Genomic DNA, 13,728 nt, shown 5'->3' on the forward strand with positions numbered 1-13,728 from the left:
ATATTATAAAATATGAGTATATATCTAAAATTATGGGTTCTTTCTCCCTTGGTTTTGTAATGCTTTTTCTAAATCTTATATGTTTTAATCATTGGGCCTTATTTTTCATTTAAAAAAGGATTGGGCCTTGTTTTCATATTAAATAAATAAATATATTTTATTCTCTAATTTTAAAAGGAATGTCAGCACTTGAAATCCTATCTCTAACCCTAGCCAACAACATAACCTCTGCGCCGTCTCATTCTTCTCATATGCTAATTGCAATTTTACAAAGCTCTGCACCTCATTCTTCTTCTCTACAGATTGCAATTTTACAGAGCTCTTTCTCATCAAATGCTCTATGCGACTCCTATTCTACACACGCATAGAGGGAACAAGACGCAAGAACACGACAACATCGCAGCATGACGGTGGAGATGCACAGCCTTTCCAGCGATAATTCTTAAGTTGCAGAACCGTCCAGAGACCGTCGAGGGCGCCTGAGAGGGCTAGGCGGCCTTCTAAGCGCCACTTAATAGTCTGGCCAACTGATTGAACGATTTTGGTATAATCGGGGCGGTGGGTAGCCGTCGAGCGCCTAGGCGCCGTCTAGGCGGCCGCCGAGCCCGAGTTTTAGAACATTGATTGAAACCAAATTTAAATATATTAATTTCTAATTTGAATTGTACACATGCCATGTTGAAATGTACTAATATGACTTGAAATGTACCGATGCCAAATTGAAAAGTACCAATGCTGATAGGATATGAACCCATGCCAACTTGAAACATACCAACATATCGTCTAGAAATGTACCGATGCCAAATTGAAACGTACCAATATATCGTCTAAAAAGGTACCCATTCCAAATTGAAATGTACTAATGCTGATATGAAATGTACCCATGCCAATTTAAAACGTATCAACATATCGGTTAGAAACATACCAATACTAAATGAAAACATACCCCATATCATCTACCACTAGAATCTATTTTCCAAATGTACCATGGTACGAATACTCAAATCAAGAGGTTTGCCTAAAATGAAAATAGAAAGGGAATGAACATGACTCACAAAAAATGACGGAAGAGTATCGACTGATAGAAAAGAAATGGCACGAAAAGATTGTAGAATGGTCGTGAAAGAAGAACATAAATATATATCACGTTAGAAGCATAAATAAATCAAATTTGATATGTTTTAGAATTTTAAAACATACGTCTACTAGATTCTAGGAGATTTGGATAATTATTAGCTAATTGGTGCATTATATATATGACAAATTGTGTAATTTTGCATTAAAAAAATGCTACTTATAATATATTTGGCGCCTAAAATTTAGGAAAATGTATAATAAAAATTCTAAAAGGAACATATGTTTAATCTAACAAATAGAACAACGAGGCATTTAAATCTAAAAGCCCCTTAATATTATATTTATATATATATATATATAATTAATTAGGTATTATTATCTTTTACCAAAAAAAAAGGTATTATTATCATTATATATGCACTTTATATTTTTTTCCTAGTCATTTATCCAATCATCTCACCCTCTAACTTCTACATTCCCAATAAAAAAAAAATCTAAGCCTTCTTGCGATGTGACTCTTCATCTTTTCACTCATTGGCTTCATCTCTATTGCTCCCGTTTCGGCGACTCTCTCTCTCTCTCTATCTCTTCGCAGTCCATCTCATCTTCTCCTTCATCAAATTGGGATGTCGTTCTCCCTGACTTCGTCTATCAAGTTAATTTTTGTACAATTTTAAAAAACGTAGAGTTGGATTTAGGAATCTTTGTACTATTTTTTTTAGGGATATTGGGTTCTTTCAGCAATTCTTCCATCTATTTACTTCTTGTTTCTTAAATGAATCTCTATAAAATTCTCATAATTAAATAAAAAAGTTTTAGAAAGCCAAAGAGAGTGGCCAAAACACATTTGGGCCTTGAATTAGGTTGGAAAAAAAATCAAGTTTGGCCCAAAAGAATGGCCCAAAACAAAGTGGTAATTACCATTATCATACCATGCCAACTGAACTATTTGGCATGCCGAAATTCGGTATACCAAAAGTTTGGCACGATAATGGTAATAGATTTTTTCATACCAAAAGTTTGGTATGGTAATTGGTACATGAGTTTTGGACTCCATGGGCGGGTTTCTTGGCTTGAAGTCTTCAACAGATCAAGAACTGATCTTGGCAGAACAATCGCGTGGATGTGGGTCATGGTCGCATTGCAAGTATGGTAGGTAACAACGGTGCGACCATTTTTTCCTCGATGTTCCTATTGAATTGTTTGATAATCAGAGCCAATTTATTTTGGATTTTGATGATGGGGATGATGAGATTAAAGAGGAGAGGAATTTGGCAATGGACAAAGGCGGCGAAGTGGAATTTGGGTGAATGCGGTTGGGGAAGACATGGGTTTTAGGGTTTTGTTTTTTTTTAACTTTTCTTTAATTAACTATTTTAGTATTTAATATCGTGATTAAATTATTGTTTTTAAATGCATAGAATTTTTTTTGGCCACGTGGCACAAATTTGGCAGCCAAGTTAGCAAATGTGGATCTCATATTTGCCACATCATCACTTAACGGATTTTCTAACGGATATATGACATTGAAAAAAAATGAAAATCGACCCCAAACCTGAGGGGGTAAAATGTAATTTACCCATTCTTATAACACTATTGTTATAGTGGTGTGAGTTTGATAGATGATTTTTCTTCTTTTTTTTCATGATTGATTATTTTCTTATTTCACTCTCAAATGATTGTTCATTTTATTGTACGAGAAATGTTAGCAACCTTCTCACTTACCTTCTCATTTCAACCTTCTTACTTCAAATGTCACGCGTACTCCACTAGCACTAAAAACTAAAATTTTAATTCTATAAAAATCCCACTACTTTTCTTGTGGAATACATGTGGCATGAGTAGAAGTGAAAAGGTTGCTAGCTAGAGCTGTAAACAAGTCGAGCTGAACCGAATATCATTGTGCTCAATTTTTGGCATGTTTAATCTTTTCCGAGCTTGAGTTCGGTTTGCATGGTTCTTACACAGGCCAAGCTCGAGCGAGCTTAAACTATTCGAGCCCAATACCGAACTCAAGCTATTTCGAAGGATTTCTTATAGTAAGTTGGTTCGATTGTGTAAAAACTTTGCAATGTCGTGATAAGATTTATGCTCAAGCGTTCACTATTATATCAAACATTTTTAAGAGCTCTCTATTATATCAAATAGTTTTAATATAGTGTTTCGTAGTAATAACTAATTATAATATAGTGTTCAATAATAAAAAAGTATTTCACTATAGTGTCCAGTAAAATGTACTAACGATACAGTGTTTAATATACATTAGTATACAAATAAGAGCATAAAATTTATAACTCTATCTTACTCCTAAAAATTATATTCTAGCGCCAGGAACAATGAACAATTTGATACCTTTAGCTAAACCCTTATTTTGTTGTTGTGGTTTAGGGTTCTTTCAGTGGCAACTTGAAGTTCTATTCCCACTTATAACACAGAAAGAAGAAACTAGATTCAGTTAGTTGGATTTGAGTCTCCCAATACGTATTATTCTTACAATAAATTTAATTAGAGTTGAGAATGTACATACATATATATTATATATTACAAATATGATTAATTGTCAAGCTTGAAATACCGACATGAGGTCAAGCCTATTTTGAGTTGTCTGTAAACATTTTGAGCTGCTTATGAGCTTTACCAATACCAATCAAATTAGGCTTGGCTTGATTCTTTCACGAGCTGAGGTTCGACGAGCCGAACCCAGTGCGAGCTCGAACTGTTAATTTACAATCCTAACGCTAGCACTCTCATGTTTGTGCAGGAATCTCATTCATGAATTTATTAAGTTGAACTCAAGAATTGAAATTACATTCGTAAAACTCAATTTTTTTAAAAACTACAAAAATCGATATCAAACTCAATTTTTCGGTTTTATATGGAAGGGTTTACAACTCAATTATTTATTTTTTGGTCAATTTACAACTCATATTGAGTCGCAGCAAACAAGAGGTTGAAAACGTCATTCTATTTAAATATAGCTCTTGAAATTTTTAGTATAAAAAGTCAAACTATCATGACGTTTTACCAAGTTATTTTTTTTAGGAAAACAATAGAAATTTCATTCATTCTGAAAAGTCATTACAGGGAGATGAGAGTCGATCAGGACAACAAACAATCCTCAACAAGAAAATCAAGAATAATACATGGAGGAGACTCTAACAACTCACAGAAATGACTAACAATAAGAACGAAGTGAGCGAGCCGCTGCCCTTGACGACGAATACGGGTAAAAGTAACCTTAGTGACTGTCCAGAATTAGCACTTTGATATCCTTCGCAACTTGCCCAATTAAAAAGTTGATCGAAGGATTCCACAACGCTTTTACAAACTAAAGTGAATCACTGTTGAAATGAATTTTTTCGAAATCCCTTGCAATCACCCAAACCAAACGAACTTTAACCTTCATAGCCTTTGCCTGAAGAGAGTTCAGATCCTCGCCTGATCTTCTTTGTGAGGATTTCGGGGATTCATGAATCGTGTTTATTTATTGTATATCGTGCGATCAGAAATTATTTTAAATATTTTTATTTAAAAATAAACATAAACAATAATTGACAAAAACTAATCGCATAATGTACGATGAACGGACATGATTCATGGATTTCTAAAATCCTTACCAAAAAGATACGGAGAGGATTCTGGTGGGCCCGAAGAGAGGAGAAAACATCACGGAAGTTGACAACACGTGGATCATGTAATGAGGGTATTTAATCGATCCACATCATGAAATATTATTATATGTTAATCATAATTAATCCATTAATTGGATTAGGACATTTAAATTATCAAGGTCATATCAGACTCAATGCGGAGAACAGCTGCAACACAATAGAGTACTTGGAAGTTATGTATATGATTAAATACTTAAAAACGACTTTAATTATTTTACCTTTGACTCGAATTTAATAACAATTGATCGATCGGCAAGTTTTTTTGTTTTGGTCGGATGCTTCGCAAGTTTTCACATTTCAAATTTACGATCTCTCTTGAATTTTGGGGGACAAAAGGTCAAGTGCCGGTGGTTTAAGTCAGATTCTACTCTTTGACTGGAGTCAGACACAAATTGACTGAGACATAAGCTTTGCTTTAGGTATCCCTCATAAAGGAAAAAAAAAGAAAAAGAAAAAAAAAAGGCTTTGCTTTAGGTATGAAGATCCTCTTTGGATCATTTTTGTGGGAATAATATGAATTTTTACATCATGGTTGTTCATCGTACATCATATGATTAGTTTCTGTTAGATACTATTTGTTTAATTTAAATAAAAAATTCAAAATAATTTATGATTACATGATATACGATAAACGGCTAGAATGTGAGGATCCTTAGAATTCCCATAATTTGGATTGGGATGGATCCAAATCCTGCTTTAGGAGTGGAAAGCACTAAAGAATGTAGAAATTTTACAGTGCTATATAGACATACAAATTTACTTATTAGGAGCATTTCTAATGGTATAGACAATTAAATAAATGAAATTGTACTATAACAGTTGTAATATGTTGCTTACTTAATTGTTTCATAAAAATAAGGCTAAATAGCCAAAATGGTCATTGAGATTTGCATAACTCATCACTTTGGTTCCTAACATTTCAAATCGATAAAAGTGGTCCCTGAGATTGTCCACCATCCATCATTTTGGTCCTTCCGTTAAAAACATCGTTAAGTGTCCCAGAGCTCTTGGCCGGAAGTTTGGGCAATTTTCAAAGCTTCGTAACTCAATCGTTTCTTAACCAAATTCGACCCATAATATATCAAAATGAAGATAAGAAAGTGTAGAATATGATTATACCTATTTGGAAGCCCAATGGTTGTCGGAAATGGCCAGAAAATAGCCTCAAAGTTGACTGGTCCGAAGGAAAACTTGAAAACTCGCCGGAAACTGAGTGAACTTTAAACGTTCATAACTTCTTCAATACTCAACGAAATCAAGTGATTCAAAAACAAAAATCATATTTCTCGATGAGGCGAAGAGAATGGTACCTTTTTTATGGCTAAATCGCCGTTTTTGGCCAAAAAACAGCTCATACGTGGGTGTCTTGGTCTCGAGTTAGCCACTTTCGAGCCATTTTCCAGCCAAAACCACGACAATTTAGCCATCTAAGAAGATGCCATTCTCTTCATCTCGTCAAGAAGTATGATTTTATTTTCTGAATCACTTGATTTTGTTGATTATTGAAAAAGTTATGAATGTTTAAAGTTTACCCAGTTTCCGGCGAGTTTTCCAGTTTTCCCTCGGACTAGTCAACTTTAAGGCTATTTTCAGGCTATCTCCGGCAGCCATTGGGTTTCCAAATAGGTATAATCTTATTCTACACTTTCCTATCTTTATTTTGATATATTATGGGTCGAATTTGGTTAAGAAACGATTGAGTTACGAAGCTTTGAAAATTGCTCAAACTTCCGGCCAAGAGCTTTAGGACACTAATGGAGTTTTTAATAGAAGGACCACAATGATGGATGGTGGACATCTCAGGGACCACTTTTATCGATTTGAAATGTTAGGGACCAAAGTGATGAGTTATGCAAATCTCAGGGACCATTTTGGCTATTTAGCCAAAAAATAATTTTGAACTCCGATGGATTAGACTAAGTTGACAAAATTATATTTTACACTTTGATCCAAGTCCAAATTTTTAATTTGAATATTTAAATATAAAAATCGAACAACTTTCATGAAAAATAGTTAAATGAAAATTATATGATATCATAGATGATACCTACACTATAAGTTGGTAAAATATATTTAACATGTGATAGAGTTATACATGAAAATAAATAAAACTTAATCTACCGATCATCTATGAAAATATTCGAACATATTTTATCTTCCATTTATAAATACATACTAGTATATATGATGACATATGTTGATGCACAAAACCGGAAGGGTCTTGGAACAACGTAAATCCCGACCATGAGTCTGCAAGAAAGTAAAGAACACAAGATGTATCGTGGTTCACCCCAATGTTTGGGCTACTTCCACACTGATATTGTATTTCTCTGTTTGTGAGAGGATTGTGAGGGTGAGGAGGCTCCCCCCTAATGGTGAGGGTGAGGAGGCCCTTTTATAGACTAAGGGCTCCTCCCCTTTTTACATATTTGCCCCTTCATTTATTACATAATTACATTTGAGTCATCCGAGTATTTATACGAGGTTTAAATACGGAGGCCCTAAGTATGGTACAAACAGTAGTCCCCCAAGTCTTCAGTCAAGAGAGTCTTTTGGCTGGAGACTTGAAATTCAGTCAATGTGTGGGCCGAAGTAACTAGATGTCGTCTAGAATTGAATACTCGATATGAGGCGGTGCTTAATGTGAAATGATGCTCAACTAGAAGTAGCACATGTTGCGAGGCTGCTCGGCTTGTGGTTTATGTTGCCTTGGTTGGCTCGGCTTGTGGCGTTGAAGGTGAGGGGGTCCATTTTATAGAATAGGGGCTCGCTCCTCAATCCATAAATGATGGGCTAGAGTTGCAGCTCGCGGCGAGGCGGTTGCTCAGTAGGTGGCGATGCTCTCTAATGATGGTGAGGGAGTCCCTTTTATAAAATAAAGGCTTGCTCCTCAATACATAAGTGATGGGCTAGAGTTGAGGCTTGCGGTGAGGCAGTTGCTCAGCAGGCGACGATGCTCTCTAATGATGGTAAGGGAGTCCCTTTTATAGAATAAGGGCTCGCTCCTCAATACATAAGTGATGAGTTAGAGTGATGCTCGCGGCGAGGCGGTTGCTCAGCAGGCGGCGATGCTCTCTAATGATGGCGAGGGAGTCCCTTTTATAAAATAAGGGCTCGCTCTTTAATACATAAGTGATGGGTTAGAGTGATGCTCGCGGCGAGGCGATTGCTCAGCAGGCGGCGATGCTCTCTAATGATGGTGAGGGAGTCCCTTTAATAGAATAAGGGCTCGCTCCTCAATACATAAGTGATGGGTTAGAGTGATGCTCGCGGCGGCGGTTGCTTAGCAGGCGGCGATGCTCTCTAATGATGGTGAAAGAGTCTTTTTTATAAAATAAGGGTTCGCTCCTCAATACATGAATAATGGGTGCTCTATATATGGTACACTATAAATAATGGGCTAAGTCCACCAAGTATTTTTCATGAGGCCCAGTTTCGGAAGCCCAATATATGGTACATAGTCTAGTCCCCCAAGTCTTCAGTTAATAGAGGTTGTTGGCTGGAGACTTCAAATTCAATCCATGTATGGGCCGAAGTGGCGGTTGTTCGGAGGCGGTATTTGTATACCCTGCACTGAAGCTTTGTAGGTGAAGCTTTTGCAAGTGAAGCTTTGAAGCTGGAGTTTTTGTAAATGAAGCTTTTGAAGCTGGAGCTTTTGTAAATGAAGTTTTTGAAGCTGGAGCTCGGTAAATGAAGCTTTCGAAGCTGATTGACATGAGTGGTGCTTATGAATGTTTATGTTGATTGACATGAGTGATGCTCATGGATGTTGACATGAGTGATGCTCATGAATGTTGACTTAATGATGGTCATGAATGTTTATGTATGATTGACATGAGTGATGCTCATGTATAATTTTGGAGTACTGGACGTACTTTTGATTACCTAGTTGGTGATAATAGCGGCAAGCTGCCGAATAATTTTGGAGTACTGGGCGTACTTTTGATCACCTGGTTGGTGGTAATAGCGGCAGGCTGCCGAATAATTTTTTGTAGTACTGTATGTACTTTTGATCACCTGGTTGGTGATAATAGCGGCAGGCTGCCGAATAATTTTGGAGTACTGGGCGTACTTTTGATCAACTGGTTTGTGGTAATATCGGCAGGCTGCCGAATAATTTTGGAATACTGGGCGTACTTTTGATCACCTGATTGGTGGTAATAGCGGCACGCTGTCGAATAATTTTTTTTAGTACTGGACGTACTTTTGATCACCTGGTTGGTGATAATAGAGGGCCTAGCTCTTTTGGGCATATGGGCCTTCGCCCTCCACATAACATTCCATCCCATTATTTTGGGCTTGCCCTTATTTTATTTTATTTTTATTAATGATATAATGATTGTCTGCCATTTTCCAAAAGAAAAAGAAAAACTGAATGAGCAGGATAACACCGCCGACAACGAAAATGGTGAGAATGTGCTCGAGAATGAGGACCCCATACTCAAGAAATTAGAGACGCAGTGAGAAAAGCAGAAAAAACAAAAGTAAAGCAGAAAAACAAAAGCAAAAGCAGAAAGCAAAAGAAGATAAAAAAAAACAGACATAATTGCAGTGGTGATGGCATTATGGGCGTGACCCATTAAGCAGAGAGATGGATTTATTTTTGAATGATGTGATTTATTTTTCTTACCTTTCAAAGATATCTGTATAAACCCTATCAGAGGGTAATAAAAACAATACAAAAAAAAAAAAAACAGCAAGCCCAAAATAATCGGCTAGAATGTTATGTGAAGGGCGAAGGCCCTTATGCCCAAAAAAGCCAGGCCCTCTATTATCACTAACCAGGTGATCAAAAGTACGTCTAGTACTACAAAAAATTATTCGGCAGCCTGCCGCTATTATCACTAACTAGGTGATCAAAAGTACGTCCAGTACTCCAAAATTATACATGAGTATCACTTATGTCAATCATACATAAACATTCATGAGCATCACTCATGTCAATCATACATAAACATTCATGACCATCATTCATGTCAACATTCATGAGCATCACTCATGTCAACATCCATGAGCATCACTTATGTCAATCAACTTTGAAAGCTTCATTTACAGAGCTCCAATTTTGAGAGCTCCAGCTTCGAGAGCTCCAGCTTCAAAAGCTTCATTTACAAAAGTTTCAGCTTCAAAGCTTCACTTGCAAAAGCTTCACCTACAAAGCTTCAGTGCAGGGTATACAAATATCGCCTCCGAACAACCGTCACTTCAGCCCATACATGGATTGAATTTGAAGTCTCCAACCAACAGCCTCTATTGACTGAAGACTTGGGGAACTACACTATGTACCATATATTGGGCTTCCACAATTGGGCCTCATGAAAAATACTTGGGGGACTTAACCCATTATTTATGTATTGAGGAGCGAGCCCTTATTCTATAAAAGGGACTCCATCACTTTCATTAAAAAGCACCCATTATTCATGTACTGAGGAGTGAGCCCTTATTTTATAAAAGGGACTCCCTCACCTTCATTAGAGAGCATCATCGCCAGCTAAGCAACCGCCTCGCCGCGAGCAGCACTTCTAACCCATTATTCATGTACTGAGGAGCGAGCATTTATTCTATAAAAGGGACTTCCTCACCATCATTAGAGAGCATCGTTGCCTACTGAGTAACCGCCTCGCCGCGAGCATCAACTTTAGCCCATCATTTATGTACTGAGGAGCGAGCCCTTATTTTATAAAAGGGACTCCCTCACCTTCAACGCCACAAGCCGAGTCAACCAAGGCAACATAAGCCACAAGCCGAGCAGCCTCGCAACATATGCTACTTCTAGGTGAGCATCATTTCAGATTGAGCACCGCCTTATATCGAGTATTAGTCCTAGACGACATCTAGTTACTTCGGCCCACACATAGACTGAATTTCAAGTCTCCAGCCAAAAGACTCTCCTGACTGAAGACTTGAGGGACTACTGTTTGTACCATACTTAGGGTCTTCGTATTTAAACCTCGTATAAATACTCAAGGGACTCAAATGTAATTATGTAATAAATGAAGGGGGCAAATATGTAAAAAGGGCCTCCTCACCCTCACAATCAGGGGGGAGCCTCCTCACCCTCACAAGCTCTCACCCTTACAATCCTCTCACAAACAAAGAAATACAATATCAGTGTAGACGTAGCCCAAACATTGGGGTGAACTACGATACATCTTGTGTTATTTACTTTCTTGCAGATTCACGGTCAGATTTACATTGTTCCAAGACCCCTCCGGTTTTGTGCATCAATGTAATATCCCTCGTTTAATTAAGAGTGCAGTGTGATTATAATTGTTTTTATACAAAATTTTAGTCTACTTAGTGTTTATTTGTTTAATAGCTTTTAATAATATACTTTTTTATTTATGAGATTTCCTATTATTGTTAAAAAAAATTAAAAAAAAATAAAATTATAATAATAAAAAATATTATTCTACAAAAGAAAGGAAAATACCATCCTTCCATACTCTTCCTTTCTGTACGATGGAAACAAGGAAGCAGGGAGGAGGTGGCCTTCCATACCTTTAGGAAAAAAAAAATCTTCTTTCTTCATACCCAAAAAAAAATCGGATAGAAATTAGGACACCTTGTGATAGGTCGACCTTTGATTGATCAAAGGAGTGTGTCATAGAGAGTTGTTCATCTCCTATTTCACCAAGGAGTGTGTTCAGCGGAGGGTGAACGGAGAAGAGACACAGAGGTCCATAAGCAGGAGGTGGACGACCTAGGAAGCTAGGTTTTTATCAGGACTCTGATAGGAGTTAGTAGGATTAGAGAAACTATAAAAGGGGTTGCAGAGAAGTGGGAAAGCATCAGAAATCGAAAAGGGGTAGAGAAATTGAGAGTTAGAAAACGTGATTGTGAAGGAAGGATTCAGAGATTTGAAGGGTAAACTTCTTGTTCCTTGATTATTTAGATTTTTCGAATTTAATTTCCTTAGTTGAATTGAAACTGCCATGAGATATATTTGGAATTCTTAGTTTTAATTAGGGTTTTCTACTGTACAATGAACTAATCTGAACTTGAATTAGAGTTGGGTAATTCGGATTGGGTGTGTAGATCAAATTTCTTGATCAAGGGTTTGGTTCAAAAAGTCAATTTCTTGTTAATGTTGAGTCATGTTATATTTGGGTGTTGTATACATGATTTCTGGATTACTTGGAAATATTTTGGGTTTTATGAATTGGAAGTGTACTGTTATGTAAGTTGCAGAAAATTTCAGAGAAAACTCAAGTTTCTAGTGGTCTTATTTTGCTCTTAATTCATAAGTCTTTATGTGCTCATTTGGAGAAAACTTTTATTGTGTTGAAAATATATATGTCCATGATTGTAACCCAATTGTTTTCACTCAGTTCCATTGAGTTTTGGTTGATCAAAACCTTATTTAAATTTGGGTCGCGAGCTGCCAAACAACAGCAGAAAACTGGGTTTCCAGTTTCAAGACTCCATTTTTCTTTTAGCATAACTTCCAATTTAGAGCTCCGTTTTCTACAAACTTTATATGCTTTTAAAGTACATAACACGAACTTCAAAACCCATGTAATATTACACGATTTGGTTTAGTTTTGAAGGTTCGAAAATGAGTCTAAACTTGGTTCAATAGTGCTGTTTTTCTGCAGATTCTGTGAAGATGCATAGTTCTGTTTTTAGCACACCTAATTTCTTTCCCAGATTCCTTTCTAGTCCTTTTTACTTGATTTGAGTGACAGTATTTGAGTCTTAAGATTCCAGAAGTTATGTACTTTCTTTAGATAATATCAATTTTGTGGTTGAACACTTAGTTTGGTTTCTAATATGTGTTACTTGTGTTTATGTTTTTGGTTGTATTTTTGCGTTCCGATTAGGTTCTTCAGAGAAGCAAAATTAATCGAATTCAAGGTAGGGGGTTCTGGGAAACCTTCTATATATATATATATATATATATGAATTTAAATATTTCTTACTTAAGTATATATACAAGTTTGATATACATGTTTCTATTGGATATTTGAGTATAATGAATGTTCGAAATGAAATTTGGGTCCATGATGTAGGAGTAAAGTGGGATTGTTGGAAAGAACTTCGGGAATCTAAGGTGGTGACTATTAGTTTTGTGTAGTTGAGCCAAACTCTTAGTAGGTACCAGGTCTCAGGCGAGCCCACAGTGCACAGATTCTTTAAGGGTAATTCGGGACTGGAGACGAAGAGTTTAGGCAAGATGACTAACAAAAAAGGGAGTTCAGGGATGTTTAGGGATGGGGGTTAGTTCATATATTTAAACACTCGGGATCAAGTGGTATAAGTACGGAATGGGACGTACAAGGTATGGGTGTTTAGTTATGTGGATTAACGGGTATAATTAAGGCATTTGCATTGCATACTTATGCACCATTCTGATTTTGGTTTTAATTCTGCTATCTTAATTATACTTTATTATTTTAGTAATGAAGGTATATGTCCCTACTGAGCGTTTTAAGCTCACCCTAACGAAATTTTGCAGGTACAGAACCAGAAACCTAAAAGTCTACTTGCTGTCTGTTGTGTAATTATGTAGAAGAAATAAAAAGATGAGCTTGTTGGCTTTTGCTCTCTTGTTTGAATAAGGAACTACTTTTGTGTGAACTTTCAGTAGTTCATAAGTTGTAATTTTGGCTGAAACTTTCAATAATGAATCTGTTATTCAGTTAATTTTATTCCAAGCGAGTTATACATGCTTTTATTTCATGTCACATTCTTAATTATATTAGTTAAACTTATAATTAAGGTGTGATTCACGTTCTGAACCATGGTTTACGTTAATCCTTGGGTTGGGGCGTGACAATCAACAACATATAAATAAACAAGAATGCCGAGACGGCTACAAACTAAAGGACTACATTGTGCAACTTTTTTCTCATACTAAACTATAAACTATATTTATAGAAGCATAACCCCTAATCCTAATGGTCCAAGCCCAAAATCTAAACAATAAAATAAGGGAAACTTTGGTTTTACTCCAGATTAACTAAAATCTTAGATTGAA

The 13,728-nt window shown here is 36.4% G+C and overlaps 1 long non-coding RNA gene across 1 annotated transcript; it reads left to right on the plus strand.

The window, feature by feature from the left end:
- Window positions 1-11,294: 11,294 nt before the first annotated feature.
- On the plus strand, window positions 11,295-13,409 carry LOC114821842 (uncharacterized). The gene is made up of 3 exons (XR_003769684.2): window positions 11,295-11,615; window positions 12,572-12,605; window positions 13,207-13,409. It is a non-coding gene; the product is annotated as an uncharacterized lncRNA (long non-coding RNA).
- Window positions 13,410-13,728: the final 319 nt, after the last annotated feature.

This window comes from Malus domestica, chromosome 15, assembly GCF_042453785.1.
Source record: "Malus domestica chromosome 15, GDT2T_hap1".
NCBI lineage: Eukaryota > Viridiplantae > Streptophyta > Magnoliopsida > Rosales > Rosaceae > Malus > Malus domestica.